Below are 14,637 nucleotides of genomic sequence, written 5' to 3'. Positions count from 1 at the left end.
AAAAGTGCGAAGGGGGATTTCCTTCTTTGATTGGTTCCCCATGGCCCACATGAGCCTAGGGATATGTGTGAACAGCATGCGAGCCTGGGATACCTGGGCCTCTGTGCATTTCATAATGGAGAGGCCCAGGATCAGAATTCTTGGGACCTACGGAGCCAGCAGGTAAGTGGGTAGATTTTTTCCGATCGGAGGCATCCGCCCGCATGAAGCCTCCAATCAGAAATTCAGACCCAATGGGCATGAATTTCCAAGCCCCAAGGAGGCAGTTTTGGAGGCGGGAGTGGTGGGAAAATTGCAGAATCGGGGTCAGGAACCCACCCCGCCCCCAACCCGCCTCCGTGCCAATGTCCCAGGAGGTGGGTATCCGACCTGTGCTGGGAGCCGCCTTCCCGAGGCGGGAAGGGGATTAGTGCCAATTAACTGCCTGTTAACAGATAGTTAACAGGCAGCTTTTTGCCTAATCCCTATTTTTAGCCCTGAAGTGTGGGCTTCCCGACGGCTCCGAACCATGCCAAGTTAACGAGGCGGACCGTTGGTCTGAAGGGTTTGGAGGGGTCGAGATGTCCATTGTGCAGGTGAGTGATGGGTGCATGTGTGCAGAGGTAAGTGTGTGAGGTAAGTGTAAAGTGTTTCAATAAGTTTTACTTGCCTTTACTTTCTCCAGCAGGCTTCCTCCCTTCAGTTCTCGGGAGTCCCTCAGCTCACTGGCACAGAAAGCAGAATGGCCGCTGAACTGTCAAAAGCTGCAGCCTCTGCTTTCTGGTCTGAAGAGTTCTCTAACTGAGTCTGAGTAGAAGGACTCAAGTTAGATGACAGATTGTCAGTGTTTGACAGCTTCACAGAGCTGTCAAATGCTGATTTTTCATCTGTCAACAGCTCTTGACAGATGAAATGTCAATCGCTGACGTGAACAGTAACCAGGTGTCCCTTAATTGGCCTGCTGAGCCCGCTGGGCGGGCTTAACAAGGTCAATCAAGGGAAAGTAGCATGGGTTGGCCACAAATCGATGGAGGTGGGACTACAACCCAAAAAGTGGGAGTCCCGCCTCCAAAGGCTCCCCATTGTCAAAATCCAGCCCAATATGTTAGTACTTCATTTCAAGATAGCCAACTTTTCACTAATGAGGAATGATTTGTGGAAGGTAAATTGGGATATGCTGCTGGGTAATAATAATTGTAGTACAAAAGAAAAAATGCATTAATTTTGAATACGGAAGCGTTTATATATCCCAAGGAAACAAATGGAGGGATCGATGTAAAATGCCTAAACAGGTAAATTAATTAAATTAACCTAAATTTTTTTTGCTATGTTACAAAAAAATGTATCGGCAAGAAAGCAGGGACAAATATGAAAAGCACCCATGGATAAATTAAAGCCAATATTGGGAATGCTAAGATAACTTGAGAAACATGAATAGTGAACAATTGCAGTAGTGATGGAAAGATTTATTTAGCAGTTAGGCTGGAAATGAGTGCATAATCGAAGGCTGCATTGGCACTATGAGAGATTTATCACACAGGTTAAATAGAAAAGATACGGCAGATGAGCCACAATGACAAGGTGGCTGTATTACATGATAGTGTGTAGCTAAGATTTCTTCAATAGAACTGCCGAAATAGGAAAAGTGAGTTTAAGAATGAAAATGCTGCAAAGCCCAGAATGTTTAAGAAAATGGGGGAGGTCATATGTGAATCATTACTTCATATATTCAGAAGCTCACTGAGGTTGTGATTGGTTCCCATGGATCAGATGATGGCTCATGTGGCCCTATTAAACGGGACCTGACATCAGTAGTAGGGAAAATGCTAGAATCTATTATTAAGCATGTGGTAACAGGGCACTTAGAAAATAATAATAGGATTGGGCAGAGTCAACACGGATTTATGAAATGGAAATCATGTTTGACGAATCTGTTAGAGTTTTTTGAGGTTGTAACTAGAAGGATAGATAAGGGGGAACCAGTGGATGTGGTGTACTTGGATATTCAGAAGGCATTCAATAAGGTAACGCACAAGAGGTTATTAAACAAAATTAGGGCTCATGGGATAGAAACATAGAAACATAGAAGATAGGAGCAGGAGTAGGCCATTCGGACCCGCTCCGCCATGTAATGAGATCATGGCTGATCACCCAAATTCAGTATCATGTCCCTGCTTTCTCCCCATATTCCTTGATCACTTTAGCCTTAGGAAATATATCTAACTCATTCTTGAATATATTTAATGAATTGGCCTCAACTGCCTTCTGTGGTAGGGAATTCCACAGGTTCACCACTCTCTGGGTGAAGAAATTCCTCCTCATCTCAGTCCTAAATGGCTTACCCCTTATCCTTAGCCTGTGACACCTGGTTCTGGACTCTCCTGCCATCGGGAACATCCTTCCTGCATCTAGTCTGTCTAGTCCTGTTAGAATTTTATACGTTTCAATGAGATCCCCTCTCATTCTTCTAAACTCGAGTGAATATAATGCTAATCGACCCAATATCGACTGCTACATCATTCCTACCATCCCAGGTATCAGTCTGGTGAATCTTCGCTGCACTCTCTCCATAGCAAGAACATCCTTTCTCAGATAAGGTGACCAAAATTGCACGCAATACTCAAGGTGTGGTCTCACCAAGGCCCTCTCCAACTGCAACAAGACATCCTTGCTCCTGTACTCGAAACCTCTCGCTATGAAGGCAAACATACCATCTGCCTTCTTAACTGCCTGCTGCACTTGCATGCCTACCTTCAGCGACTGGTGAACAAGGATACCCAGGTCTCGTTGCACTTCCCCTTTTCCCAATCTATTGCCATTCAGATAATAATCTGCCTTTCTGTTTTTGCCACCAAATTAGATAACCTCGAATTTATCCACATTATGCTGCATCTGCCATGCATCTGCCAACTCACCCAACCTGTCCAAATCATAGTGGAGCTTCTCTGCATCCTCCTCACAGCACACATACCCACCCAGCTTTGTGTCATCTGCAAACTTGGAGATATTACATCTAGTTCCCTCGGCTAGATCATTAATATATATTGTGAATAGCTGGGGTCCTAGCACCGATCCCTGCGGTACCCCACTAGTCACTGCTTGCCACTCGGAAAAAGATACGTTTATTCCAACTCTTTGCTTCCTGTCTGCCAACCAGTTCTCTATCCAAGTCAGTACCTTACCCCCAATCCCATGTGCTTTAACTTTGCACGCTAATCACTAATGCAGGACCTTATCGAAAGTCTTCTGACAGTCCAAATACACCACATCCACTGGTTCTCCCTTATCTATTCTACCAGTTACATCCTCAAAGAATTCCAATAGATTAGTCAAGCATGATTTACCTTTTGTAAATCCATGTTAACTTTGTCCAATCCTGTCACTGTTTTCCAAGTGCTCTGCTATTACATCTTTTGTAATGGACTCTAGCATTTCCCCCACTACCGATGGCAGGCTTACCGGTCTATAATTCCACATTTTCACTCTACCATCTTTTTTAAATAGTAGGATTACATTAGTTACCCTCCAATCCATGGGAACTGTTCCAGAGTCTATTGAATTTTGGAAGATGACCAGCAATGCATCTACTATTTCTAGGGCCACTTCCTTAAGTACCCTAGGATGTAGATTATCAGGCCCTGAAGATTTATCGGCCTTCAATCCCATCAATTTCCCTAACACCATTTCCCTACAAATACTGATTTCATTCAGTTCCTCCCTCTCATTAGACCCTATGTTCCCCGACATCTCTGGGAGGGTATTTGTGTCCTCCTTTGTGAAGACAGAACCAAAGTATGTATTTAATTGGTCAGCCATTGCTTTGTTCCCCATTATAAATGCCCCTGATTCTGACCGCAAGGGACCTGCGCTTGACTTAACCAATCTTTTTCTCTTCACATATCTGTAGAAGCTTATACAGTCAGTTTTTATGTTCACTGCAAGCTTACTCTCATACTCTATTTTGCCCCTCTTAATTAATCCTTTTGTCCTCCTTTGCTGAATCCTAAACTGCTCCCAATCCTCAGGTTTGCTGCTTTTTCTGGCCAAATTATATGTCGTCTCCTTGGATCTTATGCTATCCCTAACTTCCCTTGTTAGCCAGGGTTGAGACACCTTTTTTGTTTTATTTGTATGCCAGACAGGGATAAACAAATTCTGTAGTTCATCCATGTGATCTTTAAATGTTTCCCATTGCCTATCCACGGCCAACCCTTTAAGTAACATTCCCCAATCCATCCTAGCCAACTTGCGCCTCATACCTTCGTAGTTTCCTTTATTTAAATTCAGGACCCTAGTCTCTGAGTCAACTACTTCACTCTCCATCTTAATGAAGAATTCAACATATTGTGATCGCTCCGCCCCTAGGGGCCTCGCACAACAAGATTGCTAATTAATCCTTTCTCATTGCATAATACCCAGTCTAACATGGCCTGATCTCCAATTGGTTCCTTGACATATTGGTCCAGGAAACCATCCCGTATACACTCTAGCACTTCCTCCTCCACAGTATTGTTGCTAATTTGGTTAGCCCAATCTATATGTAGATTAATGTCACCCATGATAACTGCTGTGCCCTTATTGCACGCATCTCTAATTTCCCATTTAATGCCATCCCCAACCTCAGCATTACTGTTTGAGGGTCTGTGTACAACTCCCACTAACGTTTTCTGCCCTTTGGTATTTCTCAGCTCTACCCATACAGATTCCACATCATCAGAGCTAATATCCTTCCTTAATATTGTGTTAATCCCCTCTTTAACCAGCTTTGCTATCCCACCTCCTTTTCCTTTTTGCCTGTCTTTCCTGAATATTGAATACCCCTGGATGTTGAATTCCCAGCCTTGGTCACCCTGGAGCCATGTAATCCCAATTATATCATATCCATTTACATCTATTTGCACAGCCAATTCATCCACCTTATTCCGAATGCTCCTCGCATTAAGAAACAACACCTTCAGTCTTGTTTTTTTAACACCCTTAGTCCTTTTAGAATTATTATTTACTGTAACCATGTTTGATTTACACCCTTGATTTCTCTGCCTTCCAATTTTGCTTTTCTCCTTCCTGTCTTTTGCTTCTATCCTTGCTTCCCTTTTTCTTTTTCCCTGCACAGGTTCCCAACCCCCTGCCATTTTAGTTTAAACCCTCCCCAACAGCACTAGCAAACACTCCCCCTAGGACATCCGTCCCGGTCCTGCCCAGGTGCAAACCATCCAGTTTCTACTGGTCCCACCTCCCTTAGAACTGGTTCCAATATCCCAGGAATTTGAATCCCTCCCCCTTGCATAATTCCTCTAGCCACTTATTCATCTGAAATATCCTTCTATTTCTACTCTGACTAGCATGTGGCATGGGTAGCAATCCTGAGATTACTACCTTTGAGGTCCTACTTATTAATTTACCTCCTAAGTCCCTATATTCAGCTTTTAGGACCTCATCCCTTTTTTAACTGTATCGTTGGTACCTATATGCACCATGACAACTGGCTGTTCACCCTCTCCCTCCAGAATGCTCCAAGACATCCTTGACCCTTGCAACAGGGAGGCAACATACCATCCTGGAGTCTCATTTGCAGCAGCAGAAACACCTATCTATTCCCCTTATAATAGAATCCCTTATCACTATAGCTCTCCCACTCTTTTTCCTCCCGTACTGCACAGCAGAACCACCCCTGGTTCCAGGAAGTTGGCTGCTGCTGCCTTCCCCGATAAGCCATCTCCCCCAACAATATCCAAAGTGGTATATCTGTTTGAGAGGGGGATGGCCACAGGGGAACCCTGCACAATCTGCCTGCGCCTACTACTCTGCCTGGCGGTCACCCATTCCCTTCCTGCCTGTGCAGCCTTTACCTGCGGTGTGACCAACTCCCCAAACATGCTATCAACGACTTCCTCAGCATTGTGAATGCTCCAGTATGTATCCACTCGCAGCTCCAGTGCCGCAATGCGGTCTGCCAGTTGCTGCAGCTGGATACACTTCCCGCACACATGGTCGTCAGGGGCACAGAAAGTGTCCCTGATTTCCCACAAAGTGCAGGAGGAGCATGCCATGGGGCTGAGCTGTGCTGCCATGACTTACCCCTTAATTAATTCAAATTAAATTAAATCAAATCAATACCACTAATTACACCACAATTAAATGATATACTCAAGGGCCCTTGTTTACTACCACTACGTGCTACACAACAGAGACCTTAGAAGATATAAACCACAAAAATTAAGACCTTCTAATCTTTATAAACTAATTAACCTTAACTCTCAAACTATAGTGTAGTATAATACTCACCCAATCAGCTGCTTCCTCTTGCCAGCATCACTTTTTGAATCATGACGAGGCTCTGGAACACCACCGCCGATCTGCGAGATTGGTAACTCTCTCACTTGCCTGGGTGAGTGAGGATTGGGGGTAATATACTAGCCTTTTTTCTGTTTGTTTTTATGGGATGTGGGCGTCACTGGCAAGACCCAATATTACCCATCCCTAAGTGCCTTTGAGAAGGTGGAGGTGAGCTGCTTTCTTGAACCGCTGCAGTCCGTGTGGTGAAGGTACTCCCACAGGGCTGTTAGGTAGGGAGTCCAAGAATATTGACCCAGTGATGATGAAGAATCGGCGAGATATTTCTAAGTCAGGATGGTGTGTGACTTGGAGGGGAACTTGAAGATGGTGGTGCTCCCATGCATCTGCTGCCCTTGTCCTTCTAGGTGGATGAAGTTGCGGGTTTGGGAGGTGCTGCCGAAGATGCCTTGGTAAGTTGTTGCAGTGCATCTTGTAGATGGTACAGACTGCAGCCACGGTAGGCCGGTGGTGGAGGGTGTGAATGTTTACGATGATAGATGGGGTGCCAATCAAGCGAGTTGCTTTGTCCTGGATGGTGTTGAGCTTCTTGAGTGTTGTTGGAGCTGCACTCTTCCAGGCAAGTGGAGAGTATTCCATCTTACTCCTTACTTGCGCCTTGTAGATGGTAGAAAGATTTGGGGGAGTCAGGAGGTGAGACACTCACAGCAGAATACCTAGCCTCTGACCTGCTCTTATTGTCACAGTAATTTTGTGGCTGGTTCAGTTAAGTTTCTGGTCAATGGTGACCCCCAGGATGTTGATGGTGGGGGATTCGGCAATGGTAATGCCATTGAATGTCAAGGGGCAGTGGTTAGAATGTCGCTTGTTGAAGATAGTCATTGTCTGTCACTGGTGTGACACAAATGTTACTTGCCACTTATCAGCCCAAGCCTGAACGTTGTCCAGGCCTTGCTGCATGTGGGCATGGACTTCTTCATTATCTGAGGTGTTGTGAATGGAACTGAACAATGTGCAATCATCAGCGAACATCCCCATTTCTGACCATTTGCTGGAGGGAATGTCATTGATGAAGCAGTTGAAGATGGTTGGCCCTAGGACAATGCCCTGAGGAGCTCCTGCAGCGATATCCTGGGGCTGTGATGAATTATCTTCAATCACCACAACCATCTTCATTTGTGCTAGGTATGACTCTAGCCAGTGGAGAGTTTTCCCCCCGATTCCTATTGATTGCAGTTTTACGCGGTCTCCTTCATGCCACACTCAGTCAAATGCTGCCTGGATGTCAAGGGAAGTCATTCTCACTTCTCCTCTGGAATTCAGCTTCTTTGTCCATGTTGGACCAAGGCTGTTATGAGGTCAGGAGCCGAGTGGTCTTAGCGGAACCCAAATTGGGCATCAGTGAGCAGGCTGTTGGTGAGTAAGTGCCACTTGCTAGCACTGTCGATGACATCTTCCATTTGTTGATGATTGAGAGTAGACTGATGGGGCAGTAATTGGCCGGATTGGACTTGTCCTGCTTTTCTTTGTGAACAGGATATATCTGGGCAGTTTTCCATATTGTTGGATAGATGCCAGTGTTGGAGCTGTACTGGAACAGCTTGGCTAGAGGCACGGCTAGCTCTGGAACACAAGTCTTCAGCACGATAGCCAGGATGTTGTCAGGGTCCATAGCCTTTGCTGTATCAGTATGCTCAGCTGTTTCTTGATATCACGTGGAGTGAATCGAATTGGCTGAGCATGGATTGAGGATTGTTAAACGGACAGAAAACAGAGATTAGGAATAAACGGGTTATTTTTGGGTTAGCAGGCTGTAACTACTGGATTACCACAAGGATCAGTGCTTGGGCTTCAGCTATTTACAATCTATACCAATGATTTGGATGATGGTATCAAATATAATATATCCAAATTTGTTGATGATACAAAGCTAGGTGGGAATGTAAGTTGTGAGGAGGATGCAAAGAGGCTGTAATGGGATATAGACAGGTTATGCGAGTGGGCAAGAACATGGCAAATGGAATGTAATGTCCACTTTGGTAGGAAAAATAGAAAATCAGAATATTTTTTAAATGGTGAGAGATTGGGAAATTTTGGTGTTTATAGGGACCTGGGTGTCCTTGTACACGCATTGCTGAAAGTTAATATGCAGATACAGCAAGCAATTAGGAAAGCAATTGCTTTGTTGGCCTTTATTACAAAATTAGAGTAAAAATGTCTAACAGGGCACTTAGAAAATAATAATAAGACTGGGCAGAGTCAACACGGATTTATGAAAGGGAAATCGTGTTTGACAAATCTGTTAGCATTTTTTGGGGTTGTAACTAGAAGGATAGATAAGGGGGAACCAGTGGATGTGGTGTATTTGGATTTTCAGAAGGCATTCGATAAGGTATCACACAAGAGGTTATTAAACAAAATTAGGGCTCATGGGATTGGGGGTAATATACTAGCATGGATGGAGGATGGTTAACAGACAGAAAACAGAGTATTGTGTACAGTTTTAGTCTCCTTACCAAAGGAAGGATATACTTGCCATAGGGGGAGTGCAATGAAGGTTCACCAGACTGATTCCTGGGATGGGGGGATTGTCCTATGAGGAAAGATTGAGTAGACTAGGCCTATATTCTCTAGAGTTTAGAAGAATGAGAGGTAATCTAATTAAAACATACAAAATTCTTACAGGGCCTGACAGGGTAGATGCAGGGGAGGATGTTTCCCCTGGCTGGGGAGTCCAGAACCAGGGGTCACAGTCTCAGGATTAGTGGTTGGCCATTTAAGACCGAGATGAGGAGATATTTCTTCACTCCGATGCAACAGCCATCTGATTTCTGCTCAGAAATTAAGTTTGGTGAGCCTTGAGTGCAAGAACTCACCAAACAACAGAGAATGTCAGTGTTTGACAGCTTCTCAAAGCTGTCAAACGATGACAATTCATCTGTCAAAAATTTTTGACAGATGATACGTCATCAGATGATGTTCTCTGTAACTGGCTTCCCCGCTGGGTGGGCTTAACAAGTTCAATCAAGGGAAAATAGCGTGGGTTGGCCGGCCACGAGTCGATGGAGGCAGAACTAAAACCCGACAGGCAGCAGTCCCGCCTCCAATGCGTCTCCATTGGCAAAATCACCCCCTTAACTGCCCTCTGAAATGGCCTAGCAAGCCACTCAGCTGTAACAAACTGCTATGAAACACAATAATAAGAATGAAACCAGACAGACCACCAGCATTGACCTAGGCACCGCTACAGACACGGCAACAGCACACCAGTCGACCCTCCTGGGAATTGTGCCAAAATTGGGAGAGCTGTCCCACAGACAAGTCAAGCAATAGCATGACATAATCATACTCACAGAATCATACCTTTCAGCCAATGTCCCAAACTCCTCCATCTACATCCCTGGGTATGTCCTGTCCTGTCACAGTGGTTTACAGTCGGGAAGCAGTGGCCCTGGGAATCCTCAACATTGACGCTGGACCCCATGAATTCTCATGTCTAAAGGTCAAGCATGGGCAAGGATACCTCCTGCTGATTACCACATACCGCACTCCCTCAGCTGATGAATCAGTACTCCTCCATGTTGAACATCACTTGGAAGAAGCACTGAGAGCAGCAAGAGCACAGAACGTACTCTGGGTGGGGGACTTCAATGTCCATCACCAAGAGTGTCTCGGTAGCACCACTGTTGGCCGAGTACTGAAGAACTGCCAGTCTGGGCCTGCGACAGGTGGTGAGAAAACCAACACGAGGGAAAAACCTACTTGTCGCAGATGCAGCTGTCCATGACAGTATGGTAGAAGTGACCACCGCAGATTCATTGCGGAGACGAAGTCCCATCTTCACACTGAGGACACCCTCCATCGTGTTGTGTGGCATTACCACCATGCTAATTGGGATAGATTCAGAACAGTACTAGCAGCTCAAATCTGGGCATCTATCAGCAGCAGCAGAATTGTATTCTACCACAAGCTAACCTCATGGCCCGGCATATCCCTCACTCTACCATTACCATCAAGCCAGGGGACCAACCCTGGTTCAATAACGAGTGTAGAAGAGCAAGCCAGGAGCAGCACCAGGCATATCTAAAAATGAGGTGCCAACCTGGGGAAGCTGCAACGCAGGTCTACATGCATGCTAAAAAGTGGAAGCAGCATGCTATAGACAGAGCTAAGTGATCCCACAATCAACAGATCAGATCAAAGCTCTGCAGTCCTGCCACATCCAGTTGTGAATGGTGGTGGACAATTAAACAACTAACAGGAGGAGGAGGTTCCATGAATATCCCCATTCTCAATGATGGTGGAGCCCAGCATGTGAGTGCAAAAGACAAGGCTGAAGCGTTTGCAAACACCTTCAGGCAGAAGTGCCGAGTGGATGATCCATATTGGCCTGCTCCTGCAGTCCCCACCATCACAGAAGCCAGCCTTCAGCCAATTTGATTCACTCCACGTGATATCAAGAAACGGATGAGCGCACTGGATACAGCAAAGGCTATGGGACTCGACAACATCCCGGCTTTCGTGCTGAAGACTTTTGCTCCAGAACTAGCCGCGCCTCTAGCCAAGCTGCTCCAGTACAGCTCCAACACTGGCATCTATCTGACAAAGTGGAAAACGGCCCAGGTATGTCCTGTCCACAAAAAGCAGGACAAATCCAACCCGGCCAATTGCCACCCCATCAGTCTACTCTCAATCATCAGCAAAGTGATGGAATGTGTCATTGACAGTGCTATCAAGCAGCAGTCACTCACCAATAACCTACTCACTGATGCCCAGTTTGGGTTCCGCCAAGATTACCTGGCTCCTGAACTAATTACAGCCTTCGTCTAAACATGGACAAAGGAGCTGAATTCCAGAGCTGAGGTGAAAGTGACTGCCCTTGACATCAATGCAGCATTTGACCGAGTGTGGCATCAAAGAGCCCTAGGAAAACTGAAGTCAATGGGAATCGGGAGGAAAATGCTCCACTGGCTGGAGTCGTACCTAGCATAAAGGAAGATGGTTGTTGTGGTTGGGGGTCAATCATCACAGCTCCAGGACATCGCTGTAGGAGTTCCTCAGGGCAGTGTCCTAGGCCCAACCATCTTCAGCTGCTTCATCAATGACTTTTCCTCCAACATAAGGTCAGAAATGGGGATGTTCGCTGATGAATGCAAAGTATTCAGCGTCATTCACAACTCCTCAGATAATGAAGCAGTCCATGCCCGCATGCAACAAGACCTGGGCAACATTCAGGCTTGGGCTGATAAGTGGCTGGTAACATTCTTGCCACAGAAGTGCTAGGTGTTAAGCCCGTGAACGATTGAGACACGGACTAGCAGGAGAGAAAAACAAAACGATCTTTACTGGTGGAAGGCATAAACGAATCTAACCAACAGAGGCTCTCCAGCACCTTATATACAGGGGTGGTCACTGCCGGTACTGCAGTCTGAGACCAGTTATTCTCTTAAAGGTACATACACAACAATTCCTCCCCTTTTAGATAAACAGTACATAACATTCATTTAACAACTAATGATAACGAATTACAATCACAATTACTGTTGCTAGATACATTGGTTAAGTTTAAGCAATTATAAGTTCAGTCTTTGAGGAGGCTTCCTGATTCTGTCTGGATAACGCCTCTTTGGAGTATCAGGTTCTTCTGGCAATGTTGAGTCGGAATCAATGTCGTTGTTTGGTTCATCTGCTTCCAATATTACCGGTTCTGCGGTAGATGCAATTGGAACATCGATTTCATTACCAGGTGTATCAGATCGTGGTGTGGAGTTGACGTTTTCCAGTGACTCTAGAATCTGGTCAGCATGGCATCTTACAATGCTCTCCCCAACGTCCACGGTATACATGAGAGGTCCTTGTCGTGTACAAATCGTTCCTGGCTGCCATTTCTCAGTGCGGTAGTCCCGGGCCAAAACTGGTTGACCTATCTTAAAACTCCTGGTCGGCCTTTCATTCATATTCTGAAACTGCCTGTTCTCCACATCTCTTCGGACGTTTGGCTTAACCAAATCCAAGCGGCATCGTAGTCTTCGATTGAAGAACATCATGGCTGGAGTTTGGTTGGTAACCGCATGTGTCGCATTCCGGTAGGCAAACAAGAAGTTGTCCACCTTGTGTTGTAGGGGTATATCTTCATTACACATTGCCTTGATAGCCTTCTTGAATGTTTGGACAAACCTCTCGGCCAATCCATTAGTGGCTGGATGATATGGGGCAGATGTGTAATGCTGAACACCATTGTTCTTTAAGAACCTCCGGAACTCTTCAGGCACAAACTGTGGTCCATTGTCAGAGCAAATCTGTTCAGGCAGCCCATTCCTGGCGAATATGGTTCGTAAAACTGCGATAGTTTTTTCCGTGGTGGTTGAGGACATTTTTATTACCTCTGGCCACTTTGAATGTGCATCCACCGCAATTAAAAACATCGAGTCCATGAAGGGACCAGCAAAATCAATGTGCACCCTTTGCCATGGAGATGAGGGCCACTCCCATGGATGCAGAGGAGCTTGTGGTGGGGCGTTTTGGACCTTCTGGCATCCTGCACAGCTCTTGGTCATCTCTTCGATTTCTCTATTGATTCCCGGCCACCACACAAACGCTCTGGCTAAGCTCTTCATTTTTACCCCACCCAGATGACCCTCATGAAGCTCATTGAGCACTCTATCCGTCAACTTAGGTGGAATTACTACTCTGGATCCACACATCAAGGTCCCTCTGCACACTGACAGCTGTTCTCTTCTCTGCGAGAATGCTGGCAGCAGTGGTTCGCCATGTGCTGGCCATCCCTTCACCGTTAAATCATAGACCCGTGATAGTGTCGGGTCATTCCGTGTTTCCTTTTCTATGTTTGCATTCGTCACAGGGAGACATTCGACTATGGTCGAGTGGAATAACTCCATTGGATCCACTGCAAGGTCTTCTTCTTCCACCGTCGGCAACGGTAGATGTGACAATCCATCAGCATTTCCATGCTGTTTAGTTCCTTTGTACTCGATGTCATATTGGTGTGCCCCTAGGAAAAAGGATCATCTCTGCAGCCGTTGTGCTGTCATTATCGGTACGCCCTTCTGAGGGTTGAAAATGGAGACAAGAGGTTGATGATCGGTTAGTAGAGTAAATTTTTGACCGTGCAGATAGTGATTGAACTTCTTCACCCCCCACACTAGGCTGAAGGCCTCTCTGTCAATCTGGGCGTAGTTACGCTCGGCAGAAGTTAACGAGCGTGACGCAAAAGCTACCGGCCTCTCCAAAACATCAAGGAATTTATGTGACAGTACCGCCCCAATGCCGTAGGGAGACGCATCACACGCCAGCCTGATTGGCAGTGCTGGGTTGTAGTGAGCCGATACTTCCTTCGAAGTGATTAATTCCTTACTCTTCTGGAAAGCACGTTTACAATCATCGCTCCATTTCCATGCTACCCCCGTTCGTAGCAGGGCGTTCAGTGGATGCAGAATTGTCGACAAATTCGGCAAAAACTTATGATAGTAATTCACCAACCTGAGGAATGACCTCAGTTGCGACACATTTTCAGGCGCTGGGGCCTTAACAACCGCTTCAATTTTGTCAGGGGACTTATGTAACCCCTCTTCATCAATCACGTGGCCACAATACGATATCTGTTTCTTAAAAAATTCGCACTTGTGGCGGTTGGCTCGCAGCCCATGTTCCCGTAGTCTCGTGAGCACCTGTTCTAGGTTGTTAAGGTGTTCACTGTCATCTTCACCTGTTACAAGGATGTCGTCCAAGTAACACTGAGTCCCCGGAATCCCTTGCAGGACTTGTTCCATCGCTCTTTGCCATATCGCCGGAGCTGATGCTACTCCGAATACCAATCGATGATACTGGTAAAGACCTTTGTGAGTGTTTATCGTGAGATACTTCCTAGAGGACTCTTCCTCCTCCATCTGCAAATATGCTTGTGCTAGGTCAATTTTTGTAAAACGCTTCCCTCCAGACAGCGAGGCGAAGATGTCTTCTATCCTTGGAAGAGGATATTGTACTGTGTGAAGGACAGGGTTCACCGTCACCTTGAAATCCCCACAGATGCGAATCTTCCTTGGCTCTCCGGACTTATTGCTTAACGTTTTCTTCATGATAGGAATGATGGGTGTCGCCCACTCGCTCCAGTCGACCTTAGACAACACGCCCGCCATCTCCAGATTCTCCAGCTCTGCCTCGACGGCTGGGCGAATTGCATATGGTACCGGTCTCGCTTTGAAAAACTTGGGAACTGCATTCTCTTCTATTTTTAACGAGGCGGTTACGCCTTTAAACGTGCCCAGTTCTTGTTGAAATACCTCTTTGGCGTTAGCTAAGATTGTTGACAATCGTCCAGGAGTGACGTCTTCATCTTTTTTACCG

The sequence above is a fragment of the Somniosus microcephalus genome, chromosome 10 (assembly GCF_052327205.1).
Source record: "Somniosus microcephalus isolate GS21.2 chromosome 10, FLI_Smic_1.0, whole genome shotgun sequence".
NCBI lineage: Eukaryota > Metazoa > Chordata > Chondrichthyes > Squaliformes > Somniosidae > Somniosus > Somniosus microcephalus.
This window is presented reverse-complemented; position numbering follows the sequence as displayed.